General features: G+C 45.9%; 1 pseudogene; it reads right to left on the reverse strand.

Moving 5' to 3' along the window:
- Window positions 1-2,663: 2,663 nt before the first annotated feature.
- On the reverse strand, window positions 2,664-12,293 carry LOC149865676 (uncharacterized; annotated as a pseudogene).
- Window positions 12,294-14,383: the final 2,090 nt, after the last annotated feature.

Genomic DNA, 14,383 nt, shown 5'->3' on the forward strand with positions numbered 1-14,383 from the left:
GTCCCACCTATATCTCCTGTGAAGTCTGATCTGATAGGCATTCCAGAGCACAGAAGACAGCCAGCAGGCAAAGACATGAGAAGGAGTTTGCCAGTGGGAGGACATTCACCTGGGTGATGGTAAAGTCAGGTTCCAACCCTGACTACAATTACACTATCCATACAAAATGGAATAGTTTAAACAGGTGGGATTGAAGAAGACTCACTATATTATAAAGGTCTAGATCAAATCCTGGAAAACTTCTCAACTGTGAGATCAATAGGACAGTAGAACAAGCAGGCAGGGGAAGTTCTGGGATCTTATTTGTTAAAGGTTTTCAAAAAGAGGTGTGATTAGCATCATTATGGGATAGTATGGGATGAAGAAATCCATTCTCTGTGCAGGTTAGACTAGATGATCCTTGAGGTCTCTTCTAATCCAATGCTTTTATACCCAAACTTCTAGTAGTAAGGGATTCAGTATACTCAGGTTTAGATCCCTGTTCCAAATTAGGCTGAAGCGTCAACTGAAAGTAACAGTGATTTGGAAGCATTAGGTTACTGGAAATAATGGGAACTCTGGTGAAAGGGCTGATTTGGCATAAACAGTTAACTTCAGGGAAGAGTTCATAGCTGAGAATTGTGAGCAAAGATAGGAATCTCCCTGCAGCATTGAGTTTGCTACCTAACTACATCTGAGGCATCAACCTGGGCCTTGCCTGTCATCTTGGTCTTTCTTGCTGACTGGCTTAGGTGGCTTCCTGCTCAGCTTGCTAGCTTCTGTGCATCTTTTCGCTTGCTTTTGTGGGAAAACTGTGGGCATGTATACAGATGGTCAGGGAGGCGGGGGGGGAGGAGGGATGGTGCTTTAACTGGATTGGCTCGGAGAGCTACTCTAATTAAAGTGCCTGGAACATTATATGTATCAGCGTCCCCACACTGAAAAATGGCAGTGAGGGGACTTTAACTAAAGCTCATTGAATAAGCTTTAGTTAAAGTGCCCCTGCCACCATTTTTCAGTGCAGGGCTGCTGATACATCTGGCGCTGGAGTCACCTGGAGCGCAGTAATTACCATGGTCTAGAATTGAGTCTGTGCCACCATGCTGTAATTACAGCACATTTGGAGCAGCCTCAGTGTACATGTATAGGTACCCTGTGTGTCTAACTCAAGGCTGCAAATTCCACGTGGGGGCAGGGAACTTAAAAAAGCATGGTAGATATGCACCTTTATGCAGCAGTGACATCTGGGGGGTGCACATGCTGGTGCACTCCCTGACAGGCTGCGCTCCCTGCTTAGGCAACAGGCAGGGGGACTGGTGGGAGCCGCCCCCCGCCAATGAGTGCCAGCTGGGGAGTAGGAGAGCTGTGGCCACTTCAGGAAGCCGGTGAATGAGATTGGCTGTGGGGGGACCTCCCCCACTCGCTGACTGGTTGCTGGCGGGGCACCCCCCCCCCCCGAGTAAGCTGGCAGCAGTTGCCCATGCCTCATAAACTAACTAAATAAGATACATACAGGGAACACAAGTTTTTGTGGACTCAAGTTTACAGAACCATCATTGTGGATTTCTACCTTAGTGTCTTTGCGGGCTCACCTATACCACATCAGCCATCCCTGATGGAGTAAGGAATTGACTGTGCCCCACCGACCGACTCATGTCCGCTGACACACTCCAGAGCTGAACAATTGCCAGTGAGGCTGCTGTGGGTTGGTCTCCAGGGCCCGCTCTGAGACCCACCAGGGACTGAGGATTGGAGACCAAGCGTTGGGAGGAAAATTCTGGTTCTGGAATGTTCTGGCAGGTGTGTGGACATGCTCAGTCCTCTGTTCCCTGGTCATAGTGAGGCCCTGCGTGTCACTTGCAAATATGGAGATGAGTATTTCCCTACCTTACAGAGGTGTTGTGAAGTTTTCATGATAACGTAGGACATCTAAATACCCAAGATGCCACTGAATGAGATCAGAACCCACTGGAAAATTTCCCAAAGCCTTAAAAAGTAGGAATCCTAGAGAAAAGAATAACTTTTATAGCATTTCTAGTTTGGTTCAATTCTTGCAGTACTATTTCCAATTCCTTCTGTTCATACCCGACAAGAATCAAAATGGCTCTTAAGATGCCTTTGTTAGTTCATGAAGCCAAGATGTTTGTTTCAAGGCAAACCCTCTTAGTAGTACATGTAGTTCAAAAATAATCATTTAGTAGTATCAAAGAGCAGAAAATTGTGAGAGACCCTTAACCTCGTATCTTTTTTTGAATTACATGGTTGAATTAACTTCTAAGGTTGCAAACTAATTATACTCTCTGCAAAAAGCAGGCCCATGTTTCAGCTGCATTTTTATATACATGAAAGAAGGTGAGAACTAGGGAGCTGCACACACTAACATTTTCATTCATGCCAAACCCACTGTTTGTAGCTTATTATATAATCAAATAGCCTCTAAAAAGGTATTATTAAAAGTAGTTTAGAATCACTGAGTGCAAGAGTGCGTGGATGGTGTAATAGTCTCAAAATTCCCTGTCTGAGAATAGTTCACACCCCCTGTAATTCAGAATGTAATTGCCTTTATTTAGGCTGTTTTTTGGAGCAACAACAATAAAGCAGAATAAATATGCCTTTCCTAAAAGGTGTGGACATAATTGTACATCACACACTACATATAGCCAACTTAAAGACCTGTACACCCATTACTTTAAAGTGTAATGCACTGCACATGCTTTATTAAGCATGAAAAGTGGTAAATTATAATCCTGAAGCATATGCTTGAAGCCTTTATGAAATATCACTAGAATGTCCTTTTCTGTGACTTTGGGCCTGGGCAAAAAAAAAGAAAGTCAGTAAGATTCAATATTCAGTGGGGACACAGAAGCACAGGGTGCTTCTATTCCATTATTAAATGAGATTATAGGGTTGTAGGAAAGTAGGTTGGAAGGAACCTCACAAGATCATCTATTCCAACCCTCTGCTCAAGGCAGAATCATCCCTGACTAAACCATCCCACCCAAGTATCTGTCTAGCCTGCTCTTGAAAATTTCCAAGCATGGAGAATGCATAGCTTCTTTAGGTAGCCTGTTACAATGGCTGACCTCCTAATCTCCAGCCTAAATTTCTCCTGCTGCAGTTTGAGTCTGTTGATCCTAGTTCTGTTCCCTACAGGCATATAGAAAAGCTCATCTCCATCTTCTCTATAATCACCCTTCAGGTATTACAACACTACTGTCACATCTTCCTTTAGTCTTTTCTTCTCCAGGTTAAATAACCCTAGTTCTTTCAGCCTTCCCTCATTAGTCTTCCTTCCCAGGCTCCTAATCATTTTTGTTGCTCTGCACTGGACTCTTTCCAAACTGTCCACATCCTTCTTGAAGTGAGGGAGTTCAAAACTGGACAGGTGAGGCCTCATCCAATGCTGAACAGAGCAGGAAGAATCACTTCTCTTGATTTGCAAACAACAAAAAGGTTAATACAACCTAATATGCTGTTTGCTTTTTTTTGCAACAAGAGCATACTGTTGGCTATATTCAGTTTGGTTCACTGTAACACCCAGGTCCTTCTCTGCAGTACTACAGCCTAGCCAGTCATTCCCCAGTCTGTATTTGTGTATGTAGTTATTCCATATCAAGTACAGGACTTTGCACTTGTCCTTGCTGAATCTCATCTGATTGATTGTGGACCATTTTTCCAGTCTATCCAGGTCATTCTGGATCCTAGCCCTACTCTTTAGTGTCTGCAGTGCCACACTGAGCCAATGATGGCATTGTTGAGCACGGTGATACAGCCATTTTTATATCCACCACACAGTAATTCTGTCTAGACTGTATTTCCTTAACTTGTTAATGAGAATTTTAATGGGAATCAGTGTTAAAAGCCTTTCTGAAGGCAAGGTATATTTATATTCACTGATTTCTTCTCATCTTCACAGTGTTTGTCACTTTATCATAGAAGGAAATCAAATTAGTCAGGCATATGACTTGCTCTTGGTGAATTCATGTTGATTGTTCCTAAGCACCTGGTTCTCCTCTAGGTTCTTCACAACAGATTCCTTGAGGATTCACTTGCTCAGTGATTTCCCTCACTCTCCCCCTCGAGATATCAAGGTCAGGCTGACTGTTCTGTAATTCCCCAGTTTACAGACAGACTCTATATTTGACTTTTTCCAAACACCTGAGACCTCACCCAACCCCCACAAGTTCTCACAGTTTATAGCTCTGAGATGACCTCAGCCAGTTCTTTCAGTCTAGAATGCATTCCAACCAGCCTTGCTGACTTGGAAGACATGTAGCTTCTCTGAGTAATCCCTGATCTGTTCTGATATTACCCTAGGCTGTTTGGCTCCTTCCCTGTCTTTGCTGATATCTGCACTCGTTGTCTAGTAGCTGCCCCTATTTGTGAAGACAGAAGTAAAAAAGATATTGAGTACTTCAGCCTTCTCTGCATCATCTGTAACTAGATTGCCTTCTGGATTCTATAAGGAACCTGTGGTTTCTTTGGTCTTTCTCTACTTTTGAAATAAGTGTAGAATCCCTTTTTTTTGCCTCTTATGTTCCTTGCTAGTTGCAACTCAGATCGTGTCTTGGCTGTCCTAATTTTTTTCCTCGTATGCCCAAATACTCTTACACGCTTTCCAAGTAATATGACTAAGTTTCCACTTCTTCTAGCATACTTTTTTGAGTTTCAACTCATTGAAGAGAGTGCTCTCTAGCCAGGCTGGTCTTTCGTTACATGTCCTATTTTTCTGTTGCGTTGGGATAGCTTGTTCCTGTGCCGTTAAGAGAGCCTCCTTAAAGTACAGCCAGCCCTCCTTTTCCTTAAGAGGGCCTTCTTTTCTCCTCAGACTAGTCTCCCAAGGGCATACGCAAATCCATTCCAAACCTTGTGAATTGCAGGGGATCCACAGAAACCAGCACGTCATCTGAAGATTTTGTTCTTGGCTCTTGAACCTGTTTTCCCTTTCCCAGGTACTCTCCACAGGACTGCACTCTACATTGTAGTGAGAGCAGGTTTTAATAGAAACTCATTTTTTTATATATATATATTAAAATTTAGAACACTTCTGTCACTCAGATTTAAGCACTTGGCTCCAATGTCTGTAACCCACATATTGTACCATCCTGTTAGCTTGTTTGAACCAGAAAGAAAACTGACAAGAACCAAAGTCAAACTGACTAATCCAGTGTTTCCCAAATTTGGATACCTGGGGCATATTTTAAATTTAAAATTGGCAGGACAGTCTATTCTTATACCCAAAAAGGTGTGTGTATGTGTGTATGTTTTTCCAAAACATACAACACATTCCATTCTCCTACCAGAGCAAATCATACAGTGTTGAGATGTACTGTTAAAAAAATGATACCAAACACATCTTTCTTTAAGCAAAGGATTACTTTCTATACCAGTGTTCTCAGCCTTCTTAGCCTCAAGGTACTTCTCAGAATTTTTCTGAATTTTGTGGCATCGTAACTGGAAGTCACTGAGATGGATCTAAATTCAGAAAAGTTATGGGGGTGAGCCTGGTGGCTAAAAGGGTTGGGGGTTGCTGATATAGCTGGTGCCACTTAAGGGCAACAGGGACAGGACCTCATCCTGCTTGTGTTCTGTTCTTTCTGCTGTCTGCCCCCTCCTGAGCCCTGCTCTGTATCTCAGGCTGCTTCTGCAGGCTCTCACAACCACCACTCACAACCACCCACAACCACCACTGCATGGGAGAGAGGGATGGGACACGCTGGGCTGCAAAGCACTGTTCCATCTGTGCATCCGCCTGCTCACAGCAGAGCACAGCGTTCATGGTGGTGGTGGTGGTGGGGTCATGGACTTCCTGAAGGTGGGAAAAGGAGAGGGAAGGGAGCAGCAGTGGCTACAGTCCCCAGAGGAGCAGCTGTTGAACTGCGGAGGAGAGCATTTACCTCATACAGGGGGAGCTCATGGCATACTTCTGTTGCTCTCACAGCACACTAATATGCCCTGGCACACTCTTTTGGAATCACTGAACTAATCTAGTCATTGATATATACATAAATTGGGTGCTAATGTTAAACATTTGCCTGTCATTTCATTTCCTGTATATAATCACTTTGATGCCATCTGTCTCTGGTTAGATCCAGGATAAAAAGTGGTTGCATTTGTTTTTTATAAAGTATCTACCTGTCATTCTTACACAAAGAACAAGACAGAATTGCCACTCATACACAGCTTGCTGTTTGCCACCTCTAACAGTGGCCCAAAGGCTCTTAAATGTTTCCATTGGGAAGGATCTATGGGAGAAACAAGTCCAGCTCCTCTCACTGCTTTTGTAAACTATACTGAATTTGGAAATATTGTAACCCCTATGATTACAAAGTTGGAATTGCATAATTTGTGCATGTCTACAGTATTTAATAACACTTTATGATTAAGAAGCTTAAGAAACAAGGAAACTTCCTTCATTGCAATGATACTTGCATTGAATGAGACACAGTGGGCACATCTACTAATTCATTAATTCGCAGTGCCTACTGTGCATTAAATTTAGTACTTGTATAATCAAGTACTAAATAAATGAGTAGCAAGCTGCTGTACTGCACATTAGCATGATCACACGCATTTTGTGTGATGCTTAATGCACAGTAGACTAATACTACTGCGCATAAGCGTATTCGCATGTTTTTTACCATGTACACTAATGCACAGAATCAGTCTACTACATATTAAGCGTCTCATGTAGACATGCCCAGTGAGCTACAAATGCTCTTTTTGGGGCTGTCTGAGCTACACTTGTAAGTGTTAACTCTTCCCCTTTGTGGAGACATAGCTTACATTGGCAAGAGTCCTTTTTCTGGGTAGAGTTTAAACCAATTTCCCTAACACAATAAACTAAACTAAACAATACAGTAAGAGTCCTTATTGTTTACACGATCCATTTGTTCAACTGTCTTGCAGATTATGTTCCTGTAGGAGATGCACAGTTACAGGTGGAATTGTTATATAAATTATATACAATAGTAGCTGACCTGTTAACTATAGATTCATAGATGGTAGGGTTGGAAGGGACCTCAATGGATCATTAAGTCTAACCCCCTGCCTGTGGCAGGAAAAAGTGCTGGGGTCATCTGACCCCAGCTAGGTGCTTGACCAGTCTCTTCTTGAAGACCCCCAAGGTAGGGAAGAGCACCACCTCCTTTAGAAGCCCATTCCAGGTTCTGGTAACTCTAACTGTGAAAAAGCTCTTTCTCATGTCCATTCTAAATCTGCTTTCTATCAGCTTGTGGCTATTGTTCCTAGTTATTCCAAGGGGTGCCCGGGTAAACAGGGCGTCTCCTATTCCCTGCTGCCTTCCTCTGATGAATTTATAGGCAGCAGTTGATAATGACTCCAAGATCTCTTTCTGCCGCTGTGCTGCTGAGAAGGTCATCCCCCAGCCTATAGGTGTGCTGGTGATTCCCTCTCCCAAGTTGCAGCAACTTGCACTTGTCCTTGTTCAACTGCACCCTACTGTTCTTTGCCCACTTCTCTAATCTGTCCAGGTCTGCCTGGATTCGGTTTCTTACCATCAGTGTGTTTACTTCACCCCATAGTTTTGTGTCATCTGCGAATTTGCAGAGTGCTTTCCATGCCCTCATCCAGGTCGCTGATGAAGCTATTGAACAGTGCTGGTCAAAGATGCGAGCCTTGGGAGACCCCACTGCCCACATCTTTCCAGGTCAATACCGACCCATCCACCACCACTCTCTGGGTATGACCCTTAAGCCAATTTGCCATCCACATGACCGTGTAATTGTCTATGGCACAGCTGTTCAATTTGTTTATGAGAATGGGTAGGATACTGTGTTGAAGGCCTTCTTAAAGTCCAAGTAGATGACATCTACCTCGACTTCTGTATCTAAGTATTTAGTGACCTGGTCATAGAAAGAAACAACGCAGATCCTGCCTGACTAACCTGCTCTGAACCCATGCTGGTTATCCTTTAGCATTATATTACCTGCTGGACTCCTACAAATGTGATCCTTGATAATTTTTTCAAGGGTTTTCCCAAGGATAGAGGTGAGACTAACCAGTCTATAGTTTCCCAGTTCCTCCCTCCTCCCCTTCTTGCAAATAGGGACCACACTGGCCCTTTTCCAGTCCTCTGGGACCTCACCTGAGCACCACAAGTGTTCAAACAGCTGTGCTACTGGCTCTGCTGTGACACTGGCTAATTCTTTCAGTACCCTTGGATGGAGCTCATCTGGTCCCGCTAACTTAAACATAACCAGCCCCTCCAAGTGTCTCTTTACTAGGTCGGCACTGACAGTAAGTGGGTTGGTGTTCCTCCTGCTTCTGCCTGTAATGCTTTTGGGAGATTTGTCTAGATCTGTGTTCAAGAAAACAAAGGGAAAAAACTCATTGAAGAACTCTGCTTTATCCCTCCTATCTGTCACCAACTGGCCTAGTCTATCCTGTAGGGGTCCTATGCTGCCCTGCACCTTCTTTTTGCTCCCTATATACCTGAAGGACTTCTTGTTGTCCTTAATTTTTGTCACCAGCTTAAGTTCTAATGTTGCTTTGGCCTTCCTAAATGATTCCCTGCAAGTGTGAGCCAAGGAGGTATACTCCTCCTTGGTAGCTACCTCCTGCTTCCATTGCCTGTATGCCCCCTTTTTTTGTCCTTAGGCTTTCCTGTATTTCCCTGTTTAGCCAAGAGGTCTTCTTGGCCAATTTTCCCCCTTTTCCTACACAGTGGGATTGCTGCCTCCTAAGCCACAGGATCTCTTCCTTGAGGAACGACCACCCTTCCTGGACCCCCATTTTATCAATGCTCTTGAGCTTTAATGCCCCACTAACTAATCTCCTAAGCACACTGAAGTCAGCCTTTCTGAAGTCTAGCACTTCTGCCCTGCTGGTTAGTTTTCCCACCCTTCAATTAATTGATGGTCACTATCCCCTAGGTTACCTTGTACTTGCAGATCCCCCATCAGGTCATCCCCTGTAGTCAACACCAACTCCAGCAAGACATTTCCCCTAGTGGGATTGTATACCTCCTGTGTTAGGTCCTGTATGCAGGTTAAGAACCTACATGAGCGGTTAGTCCTGGCTGACTGATCCTCCCAACAGTTGTCAGGGTAGTTTAGGTCACCCATGACAAACGTATCTCTTGACCGTATGGCCTCTGAGAGCTGCCCAGAGAATTCCAGGTCCAGCTCAGCCTCCTGGTACGGCGGTCTATAGTAGACCCCCACTACCAAGTCCCTCTCCCCTCCAACCCCCTTGTATCCTAATCCACAGCATCTCAGTTTGGCCCTCCTCTGATCCCATCTTGATTATAGAAGATGTATGTTGCTCCTTAACAGAGAGCAACGCCCCCTCCCCCTTTTTTCCTTCCACTCTATCCCATCTGTACAACCTATAACCTTCAATGCCTACCGCCCCATCATGAATAGGGTCCCACCACGTTTCAGTTAGCTCAATCAGGTCGAAGTTTTTGCTTGCAAGCAGGAGTGCAAGTTCCTCTGCTTGCTCCCCATGTTCCTAGCATTAGTGTAGAGATATTTAAGCCCCCCAGTGGGTGCCCTTGATACCCCCGTCCTGATGTCTATCGGGCCCCTTAGTGCTTACCTGGGTTGATCCAGTGCATGGCCTGTGGCTCTCTGATCCTAAGTTTTCTTTGTCCACTGCATCCCTATCCCCTGACGAACCTAGTTTAAAGTCCTTTGGAAGAGATCAGCCAACCTGTAAGAGAACAGACTTTTACCTTCAGAAGAAAGATGAAGACCATCTCGTCCCAGGATACCTCTCTCATGGAAGTGTGGCCCATGGTTGTAGAAGCCAAAAGCTGCATGATGGCACCAACTCCGGAGTTGCAGGTTGACTTCTCTGATAAAGGTGTCTTGGTGTTGATGGCAACTGCTGACCAGGAGGATCTATGAGAAGACCACCTGTGCCCCCGACTTCCTAAGCCTGGCCCCCAGAGCCCTGTAGTCACTCATGATGTGGTCTGGATTACTCCTAGCCACATAATTTGTGCCCACATGGATGAGGACTATGGGATTGTAATTGGAGGGCTGGATGAGGTTAGGAATCCTTGCAGTGATGGCTCGGATCCTGGCTCCAGGCAGGCAACAAACCTCCCGTGCTGTGGAATCTGGTCGACAAATAGGCCCCTCTGTGCCTCTCAGGAGGGAGTCACCCACCACGATGACCCAGCATCTTTTCTTCTGGCTGCCTGGTTGTCGCTCAGCCTGCATGGTTGTTGCTGATGTGTCTTGTCCTGTAGCTTCCTCTAATACATCTTCCTTCAGTGCTGCCAGGGCTTCATATCTGTTCCCTGGTTGTGCTGGGGAAGCAGTCACAGCTGCACGCTGTCTGGCTCTGGAGGTGACTGTCTTCCATTCAGCTGCCTTGGGACCCTCCTGTGATGTCTCTGCACTAGGTGTCTGGTCCTGCAGAGATTGAAAGTACCCATCAATTTCATCTTCTGCAGCCCTGATCCCCCTGCAGCCTGCTCACCTCTGCCTGGAGTTCCCTCACCTGCCCCTCCAGAGCCTCAATCTGGGCACATGTGGGACAGGCAAGGGGACTCCCAACTCCCACGCTACCCCCAGTCTTCAGATGTCCTGCCAGGCAAGCCCTGCAGACCGGGAGGTAGGGCACTGTGGACTCATCCAAGGGCCCTGTCTGGGCGAAAGCCTCACAGGAGCTCTGGGCCAGAGACAGCAGCAAGGCAGGGTCCCTGGCTGCACTCTGTATCACCACCCCCACAGTTACCCCCCTCTTCATTCACTCACCTGAAATCTCCATCAGAAGCTCCTGACATGTGGAGTCTCAGGCCTCTCCTGCTCTCCCTCCTGCACAGACTTCCACGCAAACTCTGGCATGCCCCTGAAGAGTGTGCTTGTTTGCCTGGCCTGTTGATGCAGCTCCCACCCAGCTCAGCTATATGGGGATGTGAGGGTGAAACCCCCCCCAACTTCCTGATCCCCTACAGCTGGCCCAGTTCCTCTTTTATAAAGGAGTTGTGATACATCTACCTAGTCATGGGTGAATTTACAGAAGGTCAATGCAGCACACTGTACTTCAATCCATAGGCAGATGGGAGCAAGTCATGGTTAGAGCCCCCAGGCTAGTGGGGAACACCGGGAAGCCAGGCAAGGAGCAGATGCACAAATCTGGGGGGCAGGTACCTGTCCACTGCCACAGTCCCTGGCTGACCCGAGTTTTTGCCCCTGGCCTGTTCCAGCTGGGGCTGTGGAGGGTGGCTGCTATGACCCTTATCCCCCATCCATGCTCCCTATTCCCACCCCCACAAGTGTCCACCACTGGCTGGAAGCACACCCTGGCCAAGCCCAGCTTCCCACACAGCTGCTCTCTGTAGTCTGCAGGTGGAGCGGAGCAGGAGCTGCTCTAGGGCTCTGCCTGTGCCTGTGTCAGCTGGGAACAGCAGCTGTGGTGGGCAGGCTCCTCCTATCGGTGCCTGCTCCTGGCCAGCAGGTATCATGGTTGGGGAGCAGCAGGAAGTAGGTGCAGGAGGAGGAAACTTGCCCACTGCTGCCATTATCCCCAACCAAGCCTGGCACCCACACAGGCCCAACTCACAGCCAGAGCAGGGCAAGAGCAGCTCTGGGGCTCCCATAAACCTGGGTCATTTTGGAGACAGTGGGAATCAAAGGAGGGTATGACTACCTGCGGCACCCCTGGATCTGCTACTGTATCTAGCATATGGCCTACCATCCCTATAATGTCTGACAGCTTAATATTGATAAATGCATCCTTGCAGCATCACTGTGAAGTAGGGAAGTGCTGTTATCTTCAGTTCTGCTTTTCCAGGAAAATTTGAGTAATGCAGTGATTGTTGGGACTTGCCCAACATCATTCAAGAAGTCTGTGACAAAGCCAGGAGGATTTCAGTTGACTTATTTGCAATTTCATGTCTTAACTCTAAGATGAACCTTACTTTGGGGAAAGAGAAAGGCATAAAAGAGAGGAAGGAACATTAAACTTCATGAAAAACTGTTTGCATATCTAAAGATGGTGAGAAAATTATATAAAAGTAGAGTTAATCATTAGTAAAAAGTTTTGACTTAACCAGACTCTGTTTTAATGAAAAATATAGTTGAAATTTAAATTTGTCTGTATGAGGTCAACCTGTTAGTACTTCTGATGCAAATAGCATAGCCTGTGTATGGAAATGAGTTAAACGCCCCTAATTAAATATGGGGGGGGGTCCTTACTATTACATATGTGCTAAATGGGGAAACCTGTTCGCTAGCTCATTTTGTCCTCACCTGTTCTGCTAATAAGGTCACTGGTCCTGATGAAAGTGGAAGTGACAGGATATTGATATTGATCAGGTTTGTAGCAGTGTCCTCCATGCATAAGGCAGATTAATGCAAGGTCAGCTGAGCATGAGCTGAGGAGCCCCTACCAATTCTGGGCCCTAGGATCCTCCTCAGCAGGGAAGTGAAAGCAGGGTTTTAAACTGGCCATGGGCTTTTAAAACCCCAACTTTCACACTTATTTCCCTGCTCTAGCTGGGAGCAGGGCCCCTCCCCCAATAGGGCTGGGGTGTTGGGGTGGAGCAGGCTGGGAATGCCACGCAGCGTCACCCGCCTGCAGAGGTGCTGCATGGTGCTCCTGGCCTGAGCCGGCCTGGCCCCATGCATGCACGTAGTGGCTTGAAAACAGCCGGGCAGCAGCTCCCCACTGGTCAGTGCAACAGGGCTGGTGGGGAGTGAGACTTAGTAGCTGGCTTGTAGGCGGGGGACAAGGGAGGAGGAGGGGGCTGCCTCAGAGTGATTGAGAGTGGGGAGTGGGAGGTCCTGTGGGGAGAGAGTGCGTGTGTGTACGTGTGTCTGCTTGTATCTGTGCCTCTGCGTCTGTGCATCTGCATGTGTGCATCTGCGTGTGTGCATGTGTGTATGCATGCATTCACTCGTATCTGTTTATTGCAGGGAGAGTATGTTTGTGTCTGTGTGTCCATGTGCAGAGAGGGAGGAAGAGTAAAGTGCGTGCCCATCTGTATGTGTGTGTGTGTGTTTGGCCATAGCTGGGGAAGGGGAGTGGGGAGCAGGGAGAAGAGAGGGGCATGTGTCCCCCCACCAGGAGGGGAAGGGCCCCCCCCCTGCAGCCCAGCTCCCATGGGGAGGGGGGCTTCCAATTTTGTGTGTGCCCAGGGCCCCAGTACATCTTAATCTGCCCCTGCAGCTCCATGAGCCCAGAAGACTGATGATAACCTCAACACAAGCAATCTCCTATGGATTTTTATAAAGGTATAATCTTTATAGCACACGTCCTTTTTTCATCTAAAACATAAAGGCTGATTTTACTTGGCAAACAAGAATACAGTTTGGGGAAGTTTTTACTTTTCTTCACAATTTTACTTCTTCCATTGTTTAAATTAGAACAGACATAACAGAACAGCTTAATGCCAAGCATGTGGCAAAAAGCTGCTCTAGTTCTGCCCTACCTTACTGGGCACAATCCCATTCAATTATGTACCCAGTGTTAAAAATGTCATGTGGTGGCCACAGACTATACAGATAAAGGAAATAGCAAATCAATGTCAAGTTTGCCAACACAGGCTCACATGCCTAACCATTGCATCCTGGGGAGTGATCAACTACCTCATGACAGCAAATTCATATAGGTTATAGATTTTTATTTTTAGGTCATATGTTTTGGATTGGATTAGCTGCCCTTTATAAATACTTGGAGCGTTCTGTGTGAAAAGGGTTGCTGGCAGAGCGGTTAAGGTGTTTTGCTATTGCTCTTAGGGTATGATATCAAGTCTTGCCCGGAATTTGTGCTGAGTGGTCCACCTGTAAATTGGCTATTGGTGATGGAATAGCTATTGGCTATGGAAACTGGTGTGCCTTAACCATCTCGAATCTTGAAAAGTGGGGTGCAGATGGCGAGGTGCATCATTACATATAAAACCACATATATTTGCTCCAGTTAAAAATAAACTAGAAACTTTACTAATAGGGGACTAGGGCTGTATTACTGAGTTTTAGATTGAAGCAACACAGTCCAATGAAGTTATATTTGTTTTTAAGAACAGTATGCAGGGCTGTGAAATAAGAGCTTCATTACCAGGAGCAGCTAACAGAGCAAAATTACAGTACAAAGGATGGCTTGACTGACGGAACATCAAGACCATTAAATAGAAGAGATGGGCATTAATACTTGTGGAATGAAGGGATTAGACGAGATCAGGTAGATTATAATGAGCCATGAAGTCAAGTGATTCCCTGTGACTGGCTGCCACAGATCAGGAGGGTATGGCTGCTATACGTGCACACATTTTGAGTTATTTTTGTGATATTTCTAATGCATCAACCAGTGAGAAATCATTAACCACCTTTCAGACTTAATTTGAAGCAAGCTGTACATCATGGATAACCATTTTGATAGTAACACCCATCTCATTTCTTTTGTGTCCTTTCACATGAAGGGAGGAGAG

This window comes from Crocodylus siamensis, chromosome 4, assembly GCF_052110815.1.
Source record: "Crocodylus siamensis isolate JL-2025a chromosome 4, ASM5211081v1, whole genome shotgun sequence".
In the NCBI taxonomy this organism is placed as follows: Eukaryota; Metazoa; Chordata; order Crocodylia; family Crocodylidae; genus Crocodylus; species Crocodylus siamensis.